This window comes from Echinops telfairi, unplaced genomic scaffold (genome assembly GCF_000313985.2).
Source record: "Echinops telfairi isolate 266 unplaced genomic scaffold, ASM31398v2 ScPeMD7_8;HRSCAF=38, whole genome shotgun sequence".
Classification (NCBI taxonomy): Eukaryota; Metazoa; Chordata; class Mammalia; order Afrosoricida; family Tenrecidae; genus Echinops; species Echinops telfairi.
The window spans coordinates 15,057,630-15,078,779 of NW_022103905.1; the positions used below are offsets into that span (position 1 = coordinate 15,057,630).

At 38.0% G+C, this 21,150-nt stretch overlaps 1 protein-coding gene and 1 pseudogene across 4 annotated transcripts in view; one reads left to right on the forward strand and one right to left on the reverse strand.

The window, feature by feature from the left end:
- TCF12 (transcription factor 12) overlaps positions 1–21,150 on the forward strand; it is a 346,882-nt gene that overhangs the window by 89,109 nt on the left and 236,623 nt on the right. The gene's annotated exons all lie outside the window — the stretch shown is intronic.
- LOC115868194 lies at positions 13,415–13,574 on the reverse strand (annotated as a pseudogene).

The following is a 21,150-nucleotide window of genomic DNA, read 5'->3' on the forward strand; positions in this document are numbered from 1 at the left end:
TAATGGGCTTTGGATCTCCACTCCGCACTCCCCCCATCATTCACTATGGTAAGATTTTTTGTTCTGATGATGCCTTACACCTGATCCCTTCGACACCTCATGGTTGCATAGGCTGGTGTCAGTAGATTGCTTTCTTCTTGCTGCTTGGACCCCTGTTGATTTCATTTACTGCCATGGACTCCATGCTGATTCATAGTGACCACCTGTGCATTTCCAAAACTGTAACTGCTGATGGGAGCACAGAGCCCAGTCTTTCTCCCACAAGCTGCTGGTGGTGTTGAGCTGCCAACCATGCGGATTGTAACCAGTACACCACCAGGGCTCCTTCTTGTTGTTAGTAGCCTAATTAATTAGTTTGGTCTTCCGTATACCAGATTAATTGAGGTTAACAAGTAGTATGCTCAGGAGTAGAAACAAGGTGATGTTGGAAGGTAATTTTCTGTGGGCCTCTGCTGGATGTCTTCTAAGCAGAAGCACCGATAGGCTTTGTTCTGGGCTGCCCTGTTAAAGATGCTCATACAAACACCTTTGGGAAATAGACATATAATATCTCCTTGTGGAGCAAGAGTTTCTGTGCAGCATAACAGAGATACTGGCTGGAGGCGCAGTAGTTAAATGCTTAGTTGCTGTATCAAAGGTCAGTGGTTTGAATTTAGTAGCTGTTCTGTGGGAGAATAATGTGGCCGTCTGTGCCCCTAAAGATTTATAACCTTAGAGACCCTCCGGGGCAGTTCCACTTCAACCTATAGAGTCATTATGAGTTGGAATTAATTTGATGGCATCAAAAAATTAAGAAAAAAATTTTTTTTTCTCCAGGGCAAGGGTCAGGCAGGCTCACTGCCCACTATAAAAGGTGTGAGCTCTCTAATTTCAGACTGGCTCTAATGGAAGCATCTGTGTAGACTTGTGTATATCACTCTACTGGTAAGAAGAGCCAATAGTAGTAGGAAGTGTCTTCAAAAAGGTCATGGAAGAAGGAAATGGAAATACAATATTGAGGTAGTTAGTATATGGAATCTTTCCATGACTTGTTTGAAGCCCCCTCATATGTTGGTGCTTATGTTGTTTGCTGTGACATGAATAATAGTCATTAGTCCTTACCCTGCAATCCCAGGTCTTCTGCTTTCATCCACGAAACAGTGGCACCTGCCTTATCAGCCTAAGTGTAGGGTACAGTCTCAGCCATTTTGAGGCCACAGGCACTCCATCTGGAGTGTCCACTTGGGGATTCTGTATCACTATTTTTAAAAAAGCCTTTTCAGTATTGATAACATTTCAATGAATATACTTCAAACTAGTAATGCCATATTATTTAGTAAACATTGTAATTTGTCAACTATTTCATTACTTGAAATTTCACATTTACAACTATTGTAAAAATTTATTATCCAGCTATTTTTTTTTTTTCACATAAAAGACAGAAGTCTGGCAGTAGTAAAAGTTGAAGTGCAAGATGAAAATACTACTGGCTGTGCTGGCTGAGTTTGGGCTCTCAGAATTTTGGCAGGTGTATGATGATGTAGCCCTCCTCCATTTTGTGATGTGATGTGATCATTGTCCTTGATTTTTGTATAACACCAATCTATTTATTTATTTATAAAGCCTACAGCACTCAGTATTCCCAGGCGGTCTCCCATCCAAGTAATAACCAGGCCCGACCCTGCTTAGCTTCCAAGATCAGACGAGATGGGGCAAGTTATCACACCAATTTAACATAGTGGCCTGGTCTTAGGTGTTAAACTGGCATATAACTGAGGTGTGTGTATTAGTAAAAGGATCAGAAACCACCACCATCTGTGTGCCAAATCTGGCTCACTGTCTGCTTTTGTAAGTAAATACAATGTTTGATTGGAACACAGCCACATAGTTTGTATTTGTATTGTCTATGGCTGCTTTATACCACAGCAGAAGAGTTGGGTAGTTGGACATAAGACAGTATGTTCTACAAAGCCAAAACTTATTTGACCTTTCTAGAAAAAGTTTACAGAACCTTCTGTAGCACATGTTCCAAACTTATGTTTGCCTTGAATAGTCTTGTAAAAATAAGTCAATAAATATATACAAATGTGTGCATTGCAAAGTTGGTTGTGTAAAAAAAGAAACAACAAGAAGCAGAAAAAACTGGGAACCACCTCAGGAAATATGAGACCTAAATGTTTGTGGAAAATTCCACTATCTTTTAATTCCATTTTCCCCTGAACTTTTTGAAGCTCTCCTTCCCCTTTTTATATGGTGAGGTTGAACATTGACCTGTTAGTAAGTTTTCATACATCATTTCCTGTAATGAACTCTTCTTGGTTAGTGTTGGACACTGCTTTCTTTGCATACTTGGACCTAAAAATGCATGGAAAACAGTTTTCTTCTTTAGCCCATTTTGTCAGAGAAGTTGTTTGCCAGTTAATGTAATCAGTAAAAGAAGTCAAGGAATACCATGTTAATTTGAAAAACCACTGGGTTTGCAACCTCCAGGGAGTACAAGAAAACCAGCTGGAAATTAGCAATTACAAAATAAAACAAACACTCCTCTCCTGACCCCATCCCCACCCACCCAAACCAAAACAGGAGTGAGGGAGTATGGGGGAGAGGGTAAAAGAGAGAAACCGCTAGTACAAACAGCACCCCCCCCACCCCCCCGGGTTATCTATGATCATATTCCTGTCTTTAAGTGAAATTTGTAGGTGAGGTGGAACAAGTGCGTGTAGTTCTCATTTAACCTTATTCTAGTGAAAAGGGGAGAAAGATGAGGCTTTCTACTCCCTTAAAGATTTACAGTCATGCAAACCCTCAGGGGTAGTTCTACTCTGACTTGCAGGGTTGCTGTGAATCAGAATCTACCGGATGGTAATGAGCTTAGAGTTTCTGGTTAGTGCCAGAAGAGGCTCCAAGCCTTTTTAGTGATTGAAAAGCTGAGTGTGTAGCAGGTGAAGGTGATTGTGATGAAGAATTCATTTTGAGCCATGGATTGATTATAGGGTTTTTGCTTGTGCTTTAGGGTAAAGGTGGACCTTTCAACTGTCAACCTTGCTGTTAGCAGTCTAGTGCTTATCTTGCCTTGTCACCAATGCTCTGAGGTATTGGGGAACATTCAGGTGACTCAAGAAAATGAAGACCAAACTGTGTGGAAAAAAAATAAGTTTTAGCAATCCACCTAAGGAGAGAGAAGCCAAAGTTCTAATATTGTGGTAGCCAAGGCTGGTCAAAATGCAACTTAACAGGTGATACTAAAATTGTTTCAAGAGTATTTTGCTAAATACTTATTAGTATAAATGTAGTGATCATGAGCTTGAACGGAAAAAAAAAATCCATGTATTTGGTTAGACAAGCGTATATGGTTTAAATTTTTTTAAAAAAGTGTATATGGTTTTAATAGTCTGAAAGTCTTACAAGTTGTATAAGATTTATGTGTTTGGTAGCTTGGTAGGATTGTTCTAGAAAAATCTAGGACAAATTTATATAGCCCAGTGTTAACAAAGACTGTGGGCAGGAAATGAGTGGTGAACCTGCCGATGGGGCTAGGCACAGAGGTACTTGTTTTGAGCTCATATTGACATCCTCTTGCAGGGAGTGTGTGTGTGTGTGTGTGTGTGTGTGTGTGTATTGTAATCTGTGTGTTTATAGTTCTTAAGGTGTGGAGCATACCTAACAAAAATTGAAACATACTTGTTAGGAATTCTTTATTAAAGGTATGTTTTTTGCCCTTTGGATAAAAATATGGAAGTAGTGAGAGGAAACTCTTATTGAACATGCTGCTTAGTGTCCATGAGTTACATTTTATCTAAAACATTAAACATTAAATATACAAACGTTCAAGTAACCTAAGGTAGACAGACAATATAAAGGACCATTGCATCCTTTCCAAAGCTAATATAACCAGCTCTATGGGTAAGATCACATGGGAAATGTGTTCAACTAAATAAATACATTGTTAAGTGGTTTATTTTCCTATATGGGTAGTTAAGCATGTTATTTCAGGTGGCAGACGTGGAAGAGTTTTGGGACTAAACATGTAGGAGGAACAATGCTAAGCTTTCTTCTAGTTATTTGGGGGAGGCTTCATGGAAGAGGGTAAATCTAGATAAGAAACTGGGGGTTTTATGGTTATTTGGGGGAAGAGCTTTAAAAATGAAGAGGGGCAATATTCTTTTAAAACAAAACAAACTAATTTTTTTGTCTTTGAAGACAAAAGATGAGATAGATGAAGATGGTAAAACAACTTGTGTTTTTTTACATATGGTGCATGCTACACTCTCCATGTTTACTTTTTTTTTTACTGTGGATTTTTTTTCTTTAGCTAGGTTAAGGGCATCTTACGGGCAGGAATGATCTTTTCAGCTTCCCTGGTGCCCTCCATAGAGCAGTCATAGGCTCATTCTAACTAAAATGTCCGTTTAAAACAGAAGGGAAGGTAGTGTGGGAAGAGGAGAGTATTGAGTGTTGTGTTAGCCATTAGGCAGAGAGTCGGGACCAAACACTGCCTTAGAAACTATGGTTTTTTAAGTTTTGATAGCCAAACTCAAGACAGTGTCTTGCTGGGAAGCATGAGTAAGATTCTGAGATTTAGCAGGTTAGACTGTGATGCAACAGGAAACATTGACATCAGCAGTGGCCTAGTATACAGGCATGGGTCAGGATTCTTGCCAATCATGAGGAAAGAAATGCAGACTATAGTTCAGAATGAGACCCTGGCCTCAGATTCTGTAATAGAAAGAGATTCATATAGGATACGCAAACAGGGTAAATGTCAGCAGTAAACAATACTTGCTCATTGCCCTCGCCTCTGAAGTAGAGTGTGAAAATATTCAACTGAGGTCCTGGTGAGCTGAAAGAGTTAAAATCCTGTGGTAACATCCAAGGTGGTATGAGCTTAATTTTAAAATTTAGATAAGTGAAAATGGAAAAGTGATGCAAAATATCTCCTACATTAGTTAAGACACCTTCCTAACTACTTTGTCTGCATCTCCATTTCCTTCAATTCTTTCTTTTCTTTATAGTGCACCAGGCACTGCTGCTGAGGGGGAAAACGTAAACAGACTTAGCTATACTGTCAGAAATACTTACAGGTGAATGAAGTGGACAGTAGTAACCATATTGTTCATATTAAATTGGTCTTTTTTATAATGGTAGGCAAAATTTTGGAATATATTTTTATCACCTAACATGATTATAAATGTGTATCTTTGAGAGATTTTTCTAAAATGTTTTTCAAGAAACATTAACTGCTAACATATAAAACCAGTTTGAGCTCAACTGTATCTGTACTTTGATTTCTGCTTCAGTATTGTGTTTGTTAAAAGGGAGGAAGTAAGATACACCGAAACCTGTGAGAGCTGAAATGCAACATGACTGCTTTGTCTTTCCAGGTCTCACACATTTCCCACCTGTGACAGGGTACAGGGCACCACTTTCCTATCACTCTCTGTTAGTTGCTCCCATCTAGTCACTCATGGCTCATCATGCCCCTATAGGAGAGCGGAGAACTTCTACATGGGTTTTCCAAAACTGTAATCTTTATGAATGCTAGCTGTCACGTCCTTCTCCTTTGGAGTGGCTGGTGTGTTCTAACCACTGACCTTTCCACAGCAGTCAAGCGCTTACTGTTGTTAATGTGATGGTTGTTGTGTGTCAACTTGTTTGGGCGATGATTTCAATGGTTTTGCAGTTACAGTGTTATTTGCTATTTATGTATGATGTGATCAGTCAGTTGTAACAGCGTATCCTTGTGGGAATGGCCTGCATCCAGTATACATACATATATGTGTTATGGAAAAGTTTTCTCACTTGCTTGGAACCGTATATTGACTCATCATCTGACCTCCAAGTTTTGAGATTTATCAGCCTCTATCTAGCCCAATGGTTCTCAACCTTCCTAATGCCGCAACCCTTTAATACAGTTGCTCATGTTGTGGTGACCCCCCCAACCATAAAATTATTTTCGTTGTTACTTCATAACAGTAATTTTGCTACTGTTATGAATCGGGCAACCCCTGTGAAAGGGTCGTTCAACACCCCAAAGGGGTCACGACCCACGGGTTGAGAATTGATGCCATAGGGACTAACACATCTAAGATCAGGATGTCCCGCAGTAGACTACTGGCTCATTGGCTAGGCCTATGGGTATTTAATTCAGGAGTTTCTAGCCTGATGTCTGACCTGCAAGCTTGGGAATTGCCAGTCTGACAAACATATACACCATATCCTTGAAATAAATCTCTCTCTATCACTCTCAGTATAAGTATACATGTAAACTCAGTACATGAACTACAAAAAGTTTGTGGAAAACTCTTGTTATCTTTTAATTTCATTTTTCCATAACATTTTTGAGTTTTCCTTATATGTACAGTTTACTTTGTATCTCTAGAGAACCCAGCTAAAACAGTTAATTGTCTTTTGATTCTGCTACTTCTCTGTTGTACTGTGGTGACTTTGTTATGAAGCTATGCTAGGAGCTATGCCATTAATATTTTAGTTACCAATATAGTCACTCATCATAGTGGATATACAGTGAACCCTCGTTTATCGCGGTTAATTGGTTCTAGACCCTACCGTGATAAATGAAATTCCGTGAAGTAGGATTCCTTATTTGTAAATCAAATATTTTCGTAGTTAGAGCATAGAGGACATGAAAAAACACCCTTTAGTCACCATTACACGCGTATTATCCAATTTATTAAACAAAAAAGGGAAAATACAGTAAAACATTTTGGACATTACAATGATCATTTATTATTTATTATATTATTTATGGCATCTAGTTTACAGTATTACATATTTCACATGCAGTATTATTATACATAGTTCTTACAAATACTGTAATCAATAGCCTATGAAATGACTTAAGGGATGTACTCTACAGGTGGGTCGCCGTTATTTTCCTCTGAAGGAGCGGGTGTAGGCAGTGGGTGCTGTTACACAAAAACCGCGATAGAGTGAAGCCGTGGAAGTCGAAGTGCGAAGTGGCGAGGGTTCACTGTACTTCAGTGAAGCTTCCAGACAAAGACTAATAAGGAAGAAAGACGTGATGATCTACTTTTGAAAATTTGCCAGTTAAAACCTTATAAATTAAAATATTTTTGGATACAATACTGGAAAATGAGCCGCTATGTTAGAAGACTCTTAAAATACACAGTGGCTTCAACAATGGATTTAAGCATACCAGTGATTGTGAAGATGGTGCAGGATTGGGCATCATTACATTTTGAACATGGCTTTAGAGTGAATTTGACAGCAGTTGACAATGGCAGTAATCTTGGAATTGAGTTGTAAGAGTTTAATTAGTTCAGTATTTGTTAAAATACTGTTTTTAGGGAAATTTTCAAGAATATGGACCTGATTTTTATGGGGTAGATTGTGAGTTGGAAAAGGAAATATTAAAAAATAAAAGTCACCCTTATTGAAAACATTGGGAACCCTTGTCTTAGTAGATAGAATAAAGTTCATTTTTGTGTTTAGGTACTTAGAAACCTTTGTTGGTTTACTAAGGAATATTACATAGTAGTAGTACAGTGGTGCTACTTGTGTTTAGTTATGTTTATTAGTATACTGTATTTATTTATGGGTTTTTCCTGTAGTGGTATGAAGTCTAATTCTAAACAGTTTTTTTTTTTAATTTGGGGCTCCTACAGCTCTTATAACAATCCATACATCAATTGTATCATGCATATTTGTACATATGTTGTCATCATTATTTTCTAAACATTTACTTCCTATTTGAGCCCTTGGTATCAGCTCTTTTTTCCCCTCTCAGACCTCCTTCCACCTTGATAAATTATAAATTATTATTTTCATATCTTACACCAACTGCTGTCTCCCTTCTCTTATGGTTTCTGTTGTTTGTCCCCCTGGGGTGTGGTGGGGTGTGGTAATGTGTTGATCATTCCGATTGGTTCCCCCTTCCTCCCATCTCCCTACCTTCCCCTACCCTCCTGGTAACACTAACCCCATTTCTATTCCTGAGGGGTTTTTCTGACCTGGATTATGTGTGTTGTGAGCTCTTATCTGTACCTATACACATGCTCCAGCCTAGCCCTAAGTGAAAGGCAGGACTGGGGTTGTGATAGTCGGGGGGTGAGGAAGTTTCAAGGAACCAGAGGAATATTGTGTGTTTCATCAGTGCTATACTGCACCCTTTGTCGCGTGCAGATGACACGGCGCAACACGGACGGAGACAAGAATGGTCAGGACCCTTCTGGTAGATGCAATCTGCGAAGTTTATTGAAGCTGCCTCTGACCCCGAAGTCAGCTGCGGAAGACCCCAAGCTCCTAAAACCCCGGGTATAAATACCCTGCTCGGTGACGTGTCCTACCAGGATTGGTGCAATTTGATAATGCGTAGCGAGCAGCTGGCAGCGCATGCGCAACAAGCTTGTTTACAGCTTAGCTCTGACGATGTGGGCGCGGTCCGGCGCCATCTTGTAATGGCGTCCACAACCCTTGTTGACTCATTCCTTCTTGGTGAATCCTCTGTGAGGGGATGTCCCATTGTCTATAAATGGGTTTTGGGTCCCTGCCCTGATCCCCCCTCATTTTCAAAGAATATGATTTTTGTTTGTTTTGGTGCCCTTGATGCCTGTTACCTGATGCCATGGACGCTTCATGAGCCCTGGTGTACTTATTCCATATAGGTGTGTTGCTTCTCTGCTAGTTGGCTGCTTGTTTAACTTCAATCCTTTAAGACCCCAGTTGCTGTATCTTTTGATAGCCAGGCACCCTTAGCTTTCTTCACCACATTTGCTTATGCACCCATTTTGTCATCAGCGATCCTAGTGGGAGGGTGAGCATCGCCACGTTGTTAGAACAAAGTGTTCTTGCGTTGAGGCAGAACTTGAGCAGAGGCCCAATGTCCGTCCACTACCTCAGTGTATTGCCACGTAAATATGTGTACATCTGCCCCTACCTCTATTTTTATGAATTAATGTATTTACATATGTACACACCTATCCATAGCTTTGCTTCCAAGAGCTTTCATCTGTTTCCTTTTACCTTCCTCCTGCCCCACCATCCCACTTGCCCTTCTTTTTCCTCTTAGTAATTCCTCTTAGCTAGATTACTGTTGCTCTAACACCCCCAGGATCTCTAAGTCCTCCTTGTTGTTGATTTTAATTCCTTAGTTTGTTCCCCTATGGTTGTTTGCTAAACGCTCCCTTACACTGCCTCCTCCTCCCCACAAGTCCCTCCAGAACCTTTCTCCTTGAGCTTGCATCCCATGTGCCTTAATTTTCTGGTCTAACAGCAGGAGCGCCAGGCAGATGATTCTACTTGGATAACATCTTGACTCCTAATTCTGAAGTTTTAAATTTATTTATATGTCATAATCGTAGACCTTGATCACCCATATTTGTTAGATAAGTGTTCTGATTAGGTAACTTGGTTGATAGAAGGACGTTGCAACAATCCTGGTTTTTAAGGGTTTTAGGGTAGGAAAACTGGTTCTTATTTTTTTCTACTCAAGGTGCAAGGTATAGGTATAGGTACTTTTCCTTTTTAAAAAAAGGTTACTAAAACTTTTCTTTCAAACCCCCCTCCCCCAAAAACTTTTCTTTCCTTTTTTTTTGGATTAAAGGGTATTACATGGCATATGTATTTTATTGAACTTTAAAAAGCTTGCTCTGGTTGCCATCTTGAAAGGTTAGCTGTGATCCTAAGAAGTAAACCCAGATAGTATTCTTGAATTTGATCTGAAGTAGATTTTTCAGACAAGGTTCATTGACTTTGCAGTTATTTGTAGGTGTGTAGCTTGCATGTATTGAGTGCCTGATAAGTACCAGATAGTTACTTACCTGGGCAGTTTACAGAGTTCCTCATGGGAACCTTAAAATAAAGGGTAGTGATACCCCAATTTTAAAAGGTAAGAATATTGACCTCTTAAGCAATCTAATTAGTCAACCTTCTCCATTCCCCCTGCAAAGCATACTGACTGATGCCCATGACATGTTGCTAACTTAGGTCTGATCAGTTGTGTTCTAGTACACTTGTATACTTCTGTTTTTACCAAGAGTCCATTATTTTTCCTTCCCCAAGCAATGAATAATTATTTAAAATGAAACTAATTCATGAAGTAGGTTGTTTCATGAAAATTCATTAGAATGTTTTGAAAGACTAAATAGCAAGAATCTAAAATGCTTGCTATTGACTTCATTACAGATGAGACAGCTTTAATAAACTGGAAGAAAAACACATGTCTGGGAGATTCTGATTTCATTTCTTTGGTATTGCATTTGGTTTTGCTGAACTCAGTTAAGAATGCATTAAGTGTGGAGCTTATGTTAGAAAGGCAATGTGGATCACTTATCAGAAGACCTATACTTAAAAAAAGGACTCTTGATTCTGCATTTGGAACCAAATAAGAAAAAAGACCCAAGAGACCCAAGAGAGTGACATATACAAAGTTTAAAATTTCAGTTTGATTAATGATACAATTATTAGAGTTCTTTACTGTAGAACTGCCTGCACATACTGCAGAGATACCTTTTAACACCTTTCAGTACAGAGAGGAAGAATGGTGCCAAATTTATTTGTTAGTTCCACATATTCAAGTAATGTCTCACTCATCAGGAAGCTAATGCTTCTTTAGTTAATGTGAGAAAGGGAGAGGGGAAAGGAGTTCCTTGAGGTTGAAGTTGGGGGATCATGAAAAGGAGCTTCCTCCTTATGCTTTATGTTTAAAGATACTTACGGAGATGTAGGCCTCATTTGTCACGACCTAGTCCTGCCTGATTCATAAGCCAGGCTCTTTTCAATAACTCACAGGTGTTGAGTTTCCTTTGGACACCTTACTGTTTCCTTTTCCAACTCTCTCTTGATCCATGGAGGCTTTTTTGTTTCAGTAAAGAAAATAACCTTCAAACTGGAAAACTTGTATCAAACAACATGATGGAATGGAATTGAAGCCTACAGTAAGTAAAGAAAGAGGGAGAAAAAGTATCACCTAAGAGAATTAAATACTTGAACTGCATCTGGTCACCAGTTTCACAGAAAATTTTTTGAAAGAATTTGTGTCTAATAATAACAGTGTTTTTATTGGGAAAAAAAAAACCCAGTATAGAGACACACTTTTAAAAGAAGTTCTTGCTGTAAAAATTATGTGGGTGAGCAATGTGATGGAGCATAGCAGTTAATGAGACTTTAAACTGCATCAGTAGAGTGGGGTATGGAAACACAATGGGAATAGGCACAGTGTACTGGCCATCGTGACTAAAGACAGATTTCTGTTCTGATGACTTCTGATGCAAGACAGTTCAGGCAAAAGTTGAGTGTTTATAATTTTTCATTATAAATTGTCTTATCACTACCTATAAATCATAATATTGAACATCTGAAAGTGGATATCTGAGAATGAGAAATTATGTAATACTAAAATACGATGTACCAAAAGAGGGCCACTCACCAGCTATAACATTTTAGTGGGGTATGTTTACAACTTGATCTTTAAAATAGCCCCATACAAGGTTTGGCTAAGAAACTGGAGTGGAAGGTCTGTGGGGAGAGTGAGAACAATGGTGTCCAAAATGTGATGACTGTCATGTAAAAGAGGGTATCCTCCTGACATAGAACTCCAAACGTACTGCCATCGGGTTAATGTGACTCTGTAGGACAAGGTAGAACTGTCCCTGTAAGTTTCTGAGACTGTAACTGGTTTTGGAAGTAGAAAGCTTCATCTTTCTCCTGTTCAGTATATCGTGCTTCTATAATAGAAATACCGTAAACAGATGGCTTTGATAAACAGAAATTTATTCTCAAAGTTCAGAAGGCCAGACATCTGAATTCAGTGCACCAGCTCTAAGACAGAGGCTTTCTCTCTCTGTCGGCTCTAGGGGTAGACCCTTGTCATCAATTTTTCATAACATCTAGGGGTTTCTCAGCAGAGGGACCCCTAGTCCAAAGGATGCATTACACTCCAGCTCCTTTTTCATGGTGGTACCAGGTCTTTCCTTCTTTGCTGGCTTCTTAGATACCTTGTTCAGAAGATGTGATGCAGGCCACACACGCCATGAAATCCCCTTACATGAGATCAGGGCTGTGATCTGAGTTAAAGATTATTGCATCCCACCCTAATCTCCTTATAACTGCCCAGTTACATCATTACATAATTGCCAAATTACCATGAACCGTGGCTTAGCCAAGTTGTATATTTGGGGAGGGGACACAATTTATTCTATGACAAATAAGTATAGGCTATACAAAAAAGCATAAATTTCTTTGGTGTTTCTTTTTCTTTTTGGTGTTTCTGTAGAAGTTGGCAAACTTTTTTGTAAAGGGGCAGATAATACATGGTGTCATGTCACAACGATTCAACTCTGACATTGTAGCTTGAAAGAAGCTATAGGCAAAAAAAAAAAAAGCTATAGGCTTTAGTTTGGCTATATTCAGTAACATTTTTTTTTTTAAGTAAAAACCGATGGACTTTGCCCATAGGCCATAAAGTGTTGATTGATTCCCCCACTCTAGTACAATACAATTTTCTTCTCCCTTTCAAGAGAGAATTTCCCATTAGTTTATGGGGCTCAGCAATGGAGACAACTTAGCTTGAAAGGTCCAGCCATCCCTTAACTGATTCTTCATAATCAGCAGCACTGTGAGGTTGCTGTAGCTCTTGCACTAATAAGGAGGGAAAGGAGGGCAGATAACTTTTAAAACTTCTGCTAGCCCTTTTCTACTAATTTGCCACTCTTTGATTGGTAAACATCCTCTGGTTTTGCCATCTGAGTAAACACAGCTTAGTGGGGAAAGATTAAACTTCCCAAATGAGTCTGCTTGAAAATTTGCTTGGTAAGAGTTCGATTTTCATTTTTATCAGCCTTATTGAAGTTTATGCAATAAAATACATTTGACGTATGTAATCCAATTAGTTTTGAGAAATGTAGGAGGGGGCTTCAGAAAAGGTCATGGAAAATGGAACTAAAGATAAAATCCACAAACTTTGAGGCTCCATGTACCAAAACCTAATTAAGACCTCCATCGCTATAAAATTTCCATACCTCTTTTCAGTTTTCCTCAACAACTGCCCCATGGTACCACCCATCTGATTTTTATCACTGTAGATTAGTTTTTAGCCTGTTTTAGTACTCCATAATAAATCATACCTTATCTGTCATCTTTGATTCAAAATTGCCTTTTGAGATTTGTCCATGTTAAATGTTTCAGAATTAGTTTTTTTTAAGGGTTGTATACTTTATTTTCCAAATATAAGTGTTTACTTATCCCTACACCTGTTGATGCCTATCTGAATTCACTTTTAGTTTTTGACTATGAGAATAAAGCAGCCATGAACATTCAATAATATTTAATTCTTAGATATTTACCTCTTTATGGATAATATTGTTAAAAATTCACTTAGAAATCCATCAAAATGTTTATTTATTTTTGTATCCAAATGGGTTTGTTGGATGACTTCCTACTCATCTTGATTTAGGGTCTTTTAGTGCTGCTTCTGTCTGAAGGAGTATCCTTCTGTTAGCCTTGCTTTTCCTCCTGTAGGCTGACAGAGGACAGTGGATCAGCCAGCACACAAAAACTACTGTTTGTGCATGACTGAAGACCATGGTGATTTTATAGCAGCCTGGGCATTTGACATTCATGAAGTAGGCACTTGGTGCTCTGCACCAAACACTTCTTGTTTCCTCTTCTCTTCAGGAGAGAGATGGAGAGATTCTTCATGGGAGGCATGATCGCAAGGGGAGGTCATCACTGCTGGAACCATCAAAATGTTTTAAATGTAACCAGTGTGGTCACTACAATATTCCCCAGTGTTTAAGACTAGAATTAAAGTCCTTTCTAAGCAGGAAATACTGAATTTCTGCCATATCTGATTAAAATACGTGTTTTTCTTTTTAAACCACATGGGTTACGATCTCTGGCAAGATTTTGAGTTTCATTCTGAAGATTATTTAATGTTTTTCTAGTCCTAGGCACTGTTAAGGATCCAGTGAAATAAAAATAACCATCAATTCACTTTTTCTATTCCTAGTAACAGCATTCTTTCCATATCTAATGTGTTCTTTGGTTCCAAATTTGGAAGGAACACTATTTCTTTTGTTTCTGGGACAATGGCACTATATTGGACAGAAATAGAAAGGTAGGAAAGACTTGATGACTCAGAAACTTGTATGGACAAATGAGTGGTTAATGAAACTTGGCATAGTGGTTGGAACAAATTGGAGGATCGTGAACAAATGGAAGTGATGCTGTGGACAAATTGTTTAAAAACTTGTTCATGAGTAGAGCGGTAGGACTAATCCTGGATTAGGGTGGGTGAAGGGGGAGCCATGAATAAAATCACTGTTTCAAGAGTAACGAGTTATTTATGTGGCTCTTCTAGCCGAAGTCTCAACAAGAAAACCTTTCCATGTGAGGGTCTGGTAGGAAGGTGGAGGAAGATCCGGATAGGATTCACCTGTGAGTAATTGCAGACATGGCACCCTGCTGTGTATAAAATGAACCCTCTGAGAAGCAGGAGGGAGGGATCTCCACCAGCAAGAGCTAGGAGTGGAGTACATAATTATGGGTCTTTAAGACTAAATCTAAATCTTGAACTTCTTTACTGTTTTAATTGATGTATTTAAAGGTGTGTTGACTGCTGTCTTCTGCTCCTAGTATCTCAGAGATGATCATGTCAATGGCTCCGAGTAATTAAGGATGTAATCAGTAGTTTGATGCCTCTTAGGTCTCACAGCACTTGGAGTGTTTTCTTCCCTTACACTATCACATATTTGCATCAGAATTGAAAATTTTGAATAGTTGGAACATCTGCTACTTCCATCCTACCTTGGAGGACCTGTGAAATTCTACAGTAGCAGTCTTTGTATTTTGTTAGGCAAAGTTGCTCTGCTGTCATTTTTATACCCCACTATTTAACTCGATTTCCTTACTCCAGGTCATTTATCTTCTGATCACTTGTGCTTTCCATCATACAGCCCATTTTTATTGTAACAAATTACCAAAGTATTCTGACCACTTAATTTCCTGTTCAGTTTAGATGCCTAATTTTGTTTATAACCATGGGCTATGTGTTTGATTATAGAGCCACTTTGATATAAAATGCATACTGATTTTAAAAATATTTTTTGTATAAAAGAAAATATCATTAATTGTATCCATTTATTTTCACCAATAGATTCAGTATCCAAAGAAAGCTCTTTTGGCAAGTGCATAACCTGATTGAAATGTCAGGGAACAGATGGGAAAGGAGTTCCATAAGAATTGGCTGAATCGGAGGAGTCTGACTTTCCGAAAAATAGCTTTACTGACTTTCTTCTCTCCTAGCAGTAATGAGAGGAAGAGTTCAACCTTCAAATGAAGGAGCAGCTGTTTTCAGGCTAGTATTCATAAGAGGAGATAAAATCTCTTTTCAAATAAGGTCTTAACCCTATGGTTTATTGCGAATATCTCAGGATCAAATGTAAATACAAAAATACAGTTCAAAGGCAGTATAAATAGTTTGGGCTTTAAAATTTTTTTAAATGGTACTGCTTCCTTTATTAGGGAAAGAAACCGCATTTCGAGGAATAACTTAAAATATGAGTATGAAGACTAAGATTTTTCCTATAGTTGAAGGTGATGGAAGTTATTGCAGTTCATTGCTCTGCTTCTGTGCTTGTTGGGTAATCAAGCAAATTTAAAATGTTCACCATAGGATGCTGAGGACCAGACTCATTATTTGGATATCTTTAATAATAAATGCTTGTGTGAATCTATAATGAGGCTCACAATTATTGATTTTTAAAAGTTATGCTATCAGCTACTAGAATCAGCTCCAGAGGCAGGAGAAATCCTACTCGACATGAGCATTTCTGTATTAGGAACAACTAAAAATGTATGGGGTAAAAAAACCCCCACCAGATTCAGAGAAAGATGGGCAATTTGACGGCCAAACAAATTTAGTTTAGACTTCTACTCAGCTTTTAGCACATTAAAATTTAATGTGATCTTCACGATGAATCTTTTGTGTATGCTATATTAAACTAGTTCTCTTTCTCTCCTTTTAATAGTTCTCTTTATTTGCTTTTTTTATATCTCCAGGTGGAGAAATTAGGTGCTGTATCTCTGTACCTATTCTTTTTTGGGTTCATACATAGAAAGCATCATTTGTAAGCCTTTGCCATGGTGGGAATTAATTACAGATGGAGGTTAAAGTGTTGTTTCATGCTGATTTTATAATGTGTATATACTGCAGAAGTTAGACAAAAGAACCAAGTTAAACAAAGATCTAGAGCTACTGCCAATCCTAAAAACAACAGTGGCACAAAGAACAGAACACAGGGTCCAAAGCCAACAAAATCCAAATGTAAATTTGCTAGTTGACAGACTTCACATGTAAACAGGCTTATTTTGGCAACTGTTAGAGTTAAAAATACAAAAGACATCACTTAATACAAAGACAAAAGTAATTGAGGTTTTTGTTTTAAAAGAAAATGATTTTGAAGTTTATAGTAGCCATTTAGTTTGTATAAAGAATGCTGCCTTTCACTTTTGTTAAAATCCATTTGTTGTTTACTTAATCCCATTACTAGTATACTGTTTTTCTTCATATTCATGGAATTATTTTGGGTGACATAAGAAGACATGACCATTACATTGAAAGTTTACCAAATGCACCCCCTCTTCAAGTCTTGGATTGGAGCCCAGATTTAGATTCCTTTTGTGGCATATCTGCAGCTTATTTTTTATTGTGAATTTGTCACCTCACTAATCTTTGCCTATGTGGCATTTACTTCATCAAGTCCATTGCTGTCCAGTTAATTGCGACTCGTAGCAACCCTATAGGACAGAGAATAATTCCCCCGTAAAGTTTTCAAGTTTTCTTTATGGCTGCCACATCCATCTCCCAGTGTGAGTTCAGATGGAGCTTTTGCTTAGCAGCACCATGCTTTAACCAGCACCACCAGGCTTGCCATTTACTTGGTAGCATTACAAGAATATCTTTCTTCTGATTTTATGTCAGAATGAAATAAGTCCCAAACTACTTCTAGGTTTAGCTGATGGCAGCCATTGAAGGGAAATAAAAGTGAGTAAGTTTCTTTGAAGAAATAAAATAGGAATATTCCCATAGAAATAAAAAGACACGAATAAAAGAAATAAGTTTCACTTTTCACTGTGGCAAAAAAACACACAAAACTTGTGATCCCCCTACTGGTTATTATTTACAAATTATGTACATGTTCTTAATTTCTTTACAGCAATATTATCAGTGAAATAAAGTTATTGAGGTGTTTGTGATGACACTTTGTATTTGAGAATAAATATTTAAATGAGATAGTTGATCTTAGACAGAAAGTAGTTTTGTATTTGTCCAGTCATTGTTTTTAGTTTAACTCACAATTTAAAAACAAAACTTATTTTTGAAATGTTTCAAGTAACAAACTCATTTCAGAAAATATGAAAAACAAAAGCATAAAAATATTCATCGTAACTATTTTCAAACAAAAACTCTTAATCATTTTTAAATTTCTCTTCAATTTTCCTTCATTAATTTTAAGTAGCTATCATAGCAATTACACATTTTGTGTCTTTTTTTATCTAAAACTGTAATGGAAAGTTTTCTTTATTAAAAGATACTTAAAAAAAAATAGGAAAAGTTAAAATTGTTGTATACATTCAGATTGAACACATTTCAGTTGGGAAAAAAACTGAAGAAAACTTCTGAGTTAAGAAACTATAAAAAAATAAACAGTCTGATAGATGCTACTTAAAATCCTTAAGGAATGAGAGTGATAAACAATATTTCCATGATTATATTTATATAGTCTAAGAAACATGTCAGAATACATTGTAAATATTGACATCTATACAATAATGAGCTACAGTTAATGTAACTAAAACAATTAGTGTTTGTGTTACATTTTAAAAATTTACAGAATTTAAAAAATAAGTATACTGTTTATTATAGTATCATTTATTCATTAAAAAATTTTAAAGACACAAACAACCAAAATTAGAGAAACTCCTCTAGGACAAGGTTTGTAATTTTCTTCTTTAAATGCTTGAGGTTTACATTCTACTTGATCTGAGAGCGATCATGTTTAGTTACTGAAAGAGTTCCATATTTGTAACTGATTTATCCTTGTCCATCAGCTGTTTTCTTTCTTCACAATTTGATCTACTTATAACCCCTCCCTGGGGGACAGACAATAGAAAAGTGTGTGAAGGAAGACATCAGACAGTATAAGACATGAAAAAATAATAATTTATAATCAAGGGTTCGTTCTTTCATGGGGGCGCGGGGGGGTGGGGGGGTGGGGGGGGATGAGCTGATAACCAGGGGCTCAAGTAGAAAGAAAATGTTTTGAGAATGATGGTGGCAACAAATGTATAAATGTGCTTGACATAATGGATGTATGTATAGATTGTGATAAGAGTTGTACGAGTCCCCAATAAAATGTTAAAAAACAATTTTTTTTTTTAACTATACATTCCGACTTTTGGTTGTGTGTGAGTTTTCAGATTCGTTTCTATGGGAATGTTTAAGGGTGACATCAGTTTGAAAAGGATTTAGTATTTTCAAAGGTTTATAATTATTGGGCTTATTACGGAAGAAGTACCAGGCTACAATTCAGGATCAGGGACTTAATATACAGTTTTTCAGGCAAGACAGCATCTCTTCTGGGTTCACCGACTGGCCTTCATCCGAAGAGGCGGATAGGGCTCTGCTCTATTCAGACAAGTGTCTAAAGCTCTTTCTCTCTGCTGATCCGTGCTCAGCTGGCAAGCTTCCAGCTTGGTTTTCTTGCTAGGTGGCCCTACAAGCCCAGCCCACCATGCTGTCTACTGCTTGTTTCCCAGTTCTCCTACTGGTTCTGTCACAGTTTTGCTGTTGCTACTGCTTGCTGTCTCAGTGTAGCTTTCTGTCTCTAGTGCAGCAGTTTGTAATACTGTCAATATTCTTAGCCAACACCATTTTAAACACACACACACACACACACACACATATAAATTCCTCTTATTCATTATGCATTTTTAACATGCATATGAGGAGGTTCTCAGCACAGGGGCCCTATGCTCAAAGGATGTATGTACTCTGCTCCTGTTACTTCTTGCTTCGTGGTAGGCATATCCCATCTTTCCACCTTTGGGAGGCTCATTTTAAGCCTAATGGGAAGGAAACACTGACTATAAATTCCTTTGTCAAGGTTCCATACACCTTATTTGCATGATCCCACTAAAAGAGCAGTCCTAAGTCATTTACCACCCCCAGGAGTACAAATAGTCCATCTTCTGTATGTTTATAGAATGAAATTGTGAGAGTCTAGCCTTTCCCCTTCTATATTAAAGGTAGCCAAGAAGTGGGTCCATTAACAGCTGTATTGCATTAGCTTCTCTTCTGTTAGTCATCTTGGTGGTGGTGATGTGTGGTAGAGTCAGCTACAACTCAGCAACTCTGTGCACCAAGTCTCAAATACTGCCCGAACTTGTGTCTTCCCAATTGTTATATTTAGCACTACTGTTGCAGCCATTGTGTCAACCCATCCCTCGGGGGTCTCCCTCGTTCACATTGATTGACCTGCTACCAAGTATTACACCCTTTTCAGGGATTGGTCTCCTGATATCTTGCCATCCTTGATTCCAGAGAGCTGTACTTCTTCCAAGATAGATTTGTTTGTTCTTCTCACACCCCACAGGATTTTCAATATTCTTGGCCAATACCATAATTCAAATGCATCAAGTCTCTGGTCTTTTTATTCATCGTCCAGCTTTAATATACACAGGAAGCAATTGAAAGTACCATGGCTTGAGTTGTGCATACTTCGGTTCTCACCTTAGTACTGTTTACTGTCATTTTTGTAAAGTCTGAACAAGAAAGTGTTTTCATGTACTTAAAACTATTGAAGAAATAACAATTTGAGTAGATAAAAATTCTTACTATAGGGAATAGTAATTGAAGTAAATGACTAAAAGATTATTTGGCTTATGATGATCTCCGACATGAACCCAAATCAAACACAAAGTTTTAGGTATTCAACAACATTTACTGTATCACAAACAAATTCTTTACGCTTTTTCTCTATTTGGATTGTAAGGGGGAAAAAGTATTTCTGAAATGTTATTAAACAGCAACAAAAAATCAACCTCAGCTGAAAAAGATGTTATCTCCAAATAGAATAAATCACACATTTCTTTTAAAAAAGTCATTTTATTCGGGACTCGTACAATATATTTCTAATAGTATTTTTCTACCTCCAACTTGCATTAAAGTTTAAAAGTAACATTGCATTTGCCTCCTCACCCTTTAAATGTATCTTCTCCTGTATATATTCCTCACTTAATTTGTAACCTTGAAGGACTAAGTCCTCTTGCTCTTCCTTTCATACCCACTCTATAATTTACATATTTTAGAATTTCATTTTGCTTCAATTTAACATGGTTAATGTATGTAATTCACTGCTAATTGGCTTATGTAGCCCCTTTTTTCTCAATAAACCTCTAAATTTATAGTCATAGGCAAGAAGGTTGTGGTGAAGATATCTGACCACCTGTAGCTTCTCAAGGGAGAAGGAAAAGAATCACTAGCATAAGCATCAGCTGCCCAAGGCCAATTGCTTTGTTAAGTGTCAGATGTGCCCCACCCTTCAACCTTCCTAAGACTCTGACACTAACAAACTTCTCCCCCAACACTCTACTTTTCACTTGGGTTTAATAATTCATTGTATTGCACACACAGAACTCACAGAGAGAACTCCCCATTAAGGGGTTGATTAAGGAAATTAACAGGTTACAGTTATTAGCACTGGATAGGCATACCTTCAGGCAGGCCTCTTTCTGGTCTTTAGCCTCTTAGCCACTGTCCCCTACAGTTACCAAGCTCTTTGAGGGCTGCCAATAAATACTCACAGGGCACACCACTCCTTAAGCCTCAGCCTGAAAGTGCTTCCTGGGTCAAACCTAGCATACCTAACTCCTTTAATTAGGTGCCTGGAGGCATCCCATTCCACAAGTTAGCATCCTTTCCAAAGGCATTCAGCTTTAACTTGCCCTGTAGTCTGGGAAATTCTCTGCTGTAACGTAACACTTTGCCTCTTGATTCTGCTCTGTTGCTCTGCTGGTGTCACCGCGGTTCAGTGTGCAGGGATCTCAAGGTCTGAAGGATGCTCTTAATCATTCTGGCTCTTCTCTCTCTCCCAGTTGTAGGATTCCTCACTTCCTACTTCTGAGGTGGCAGTC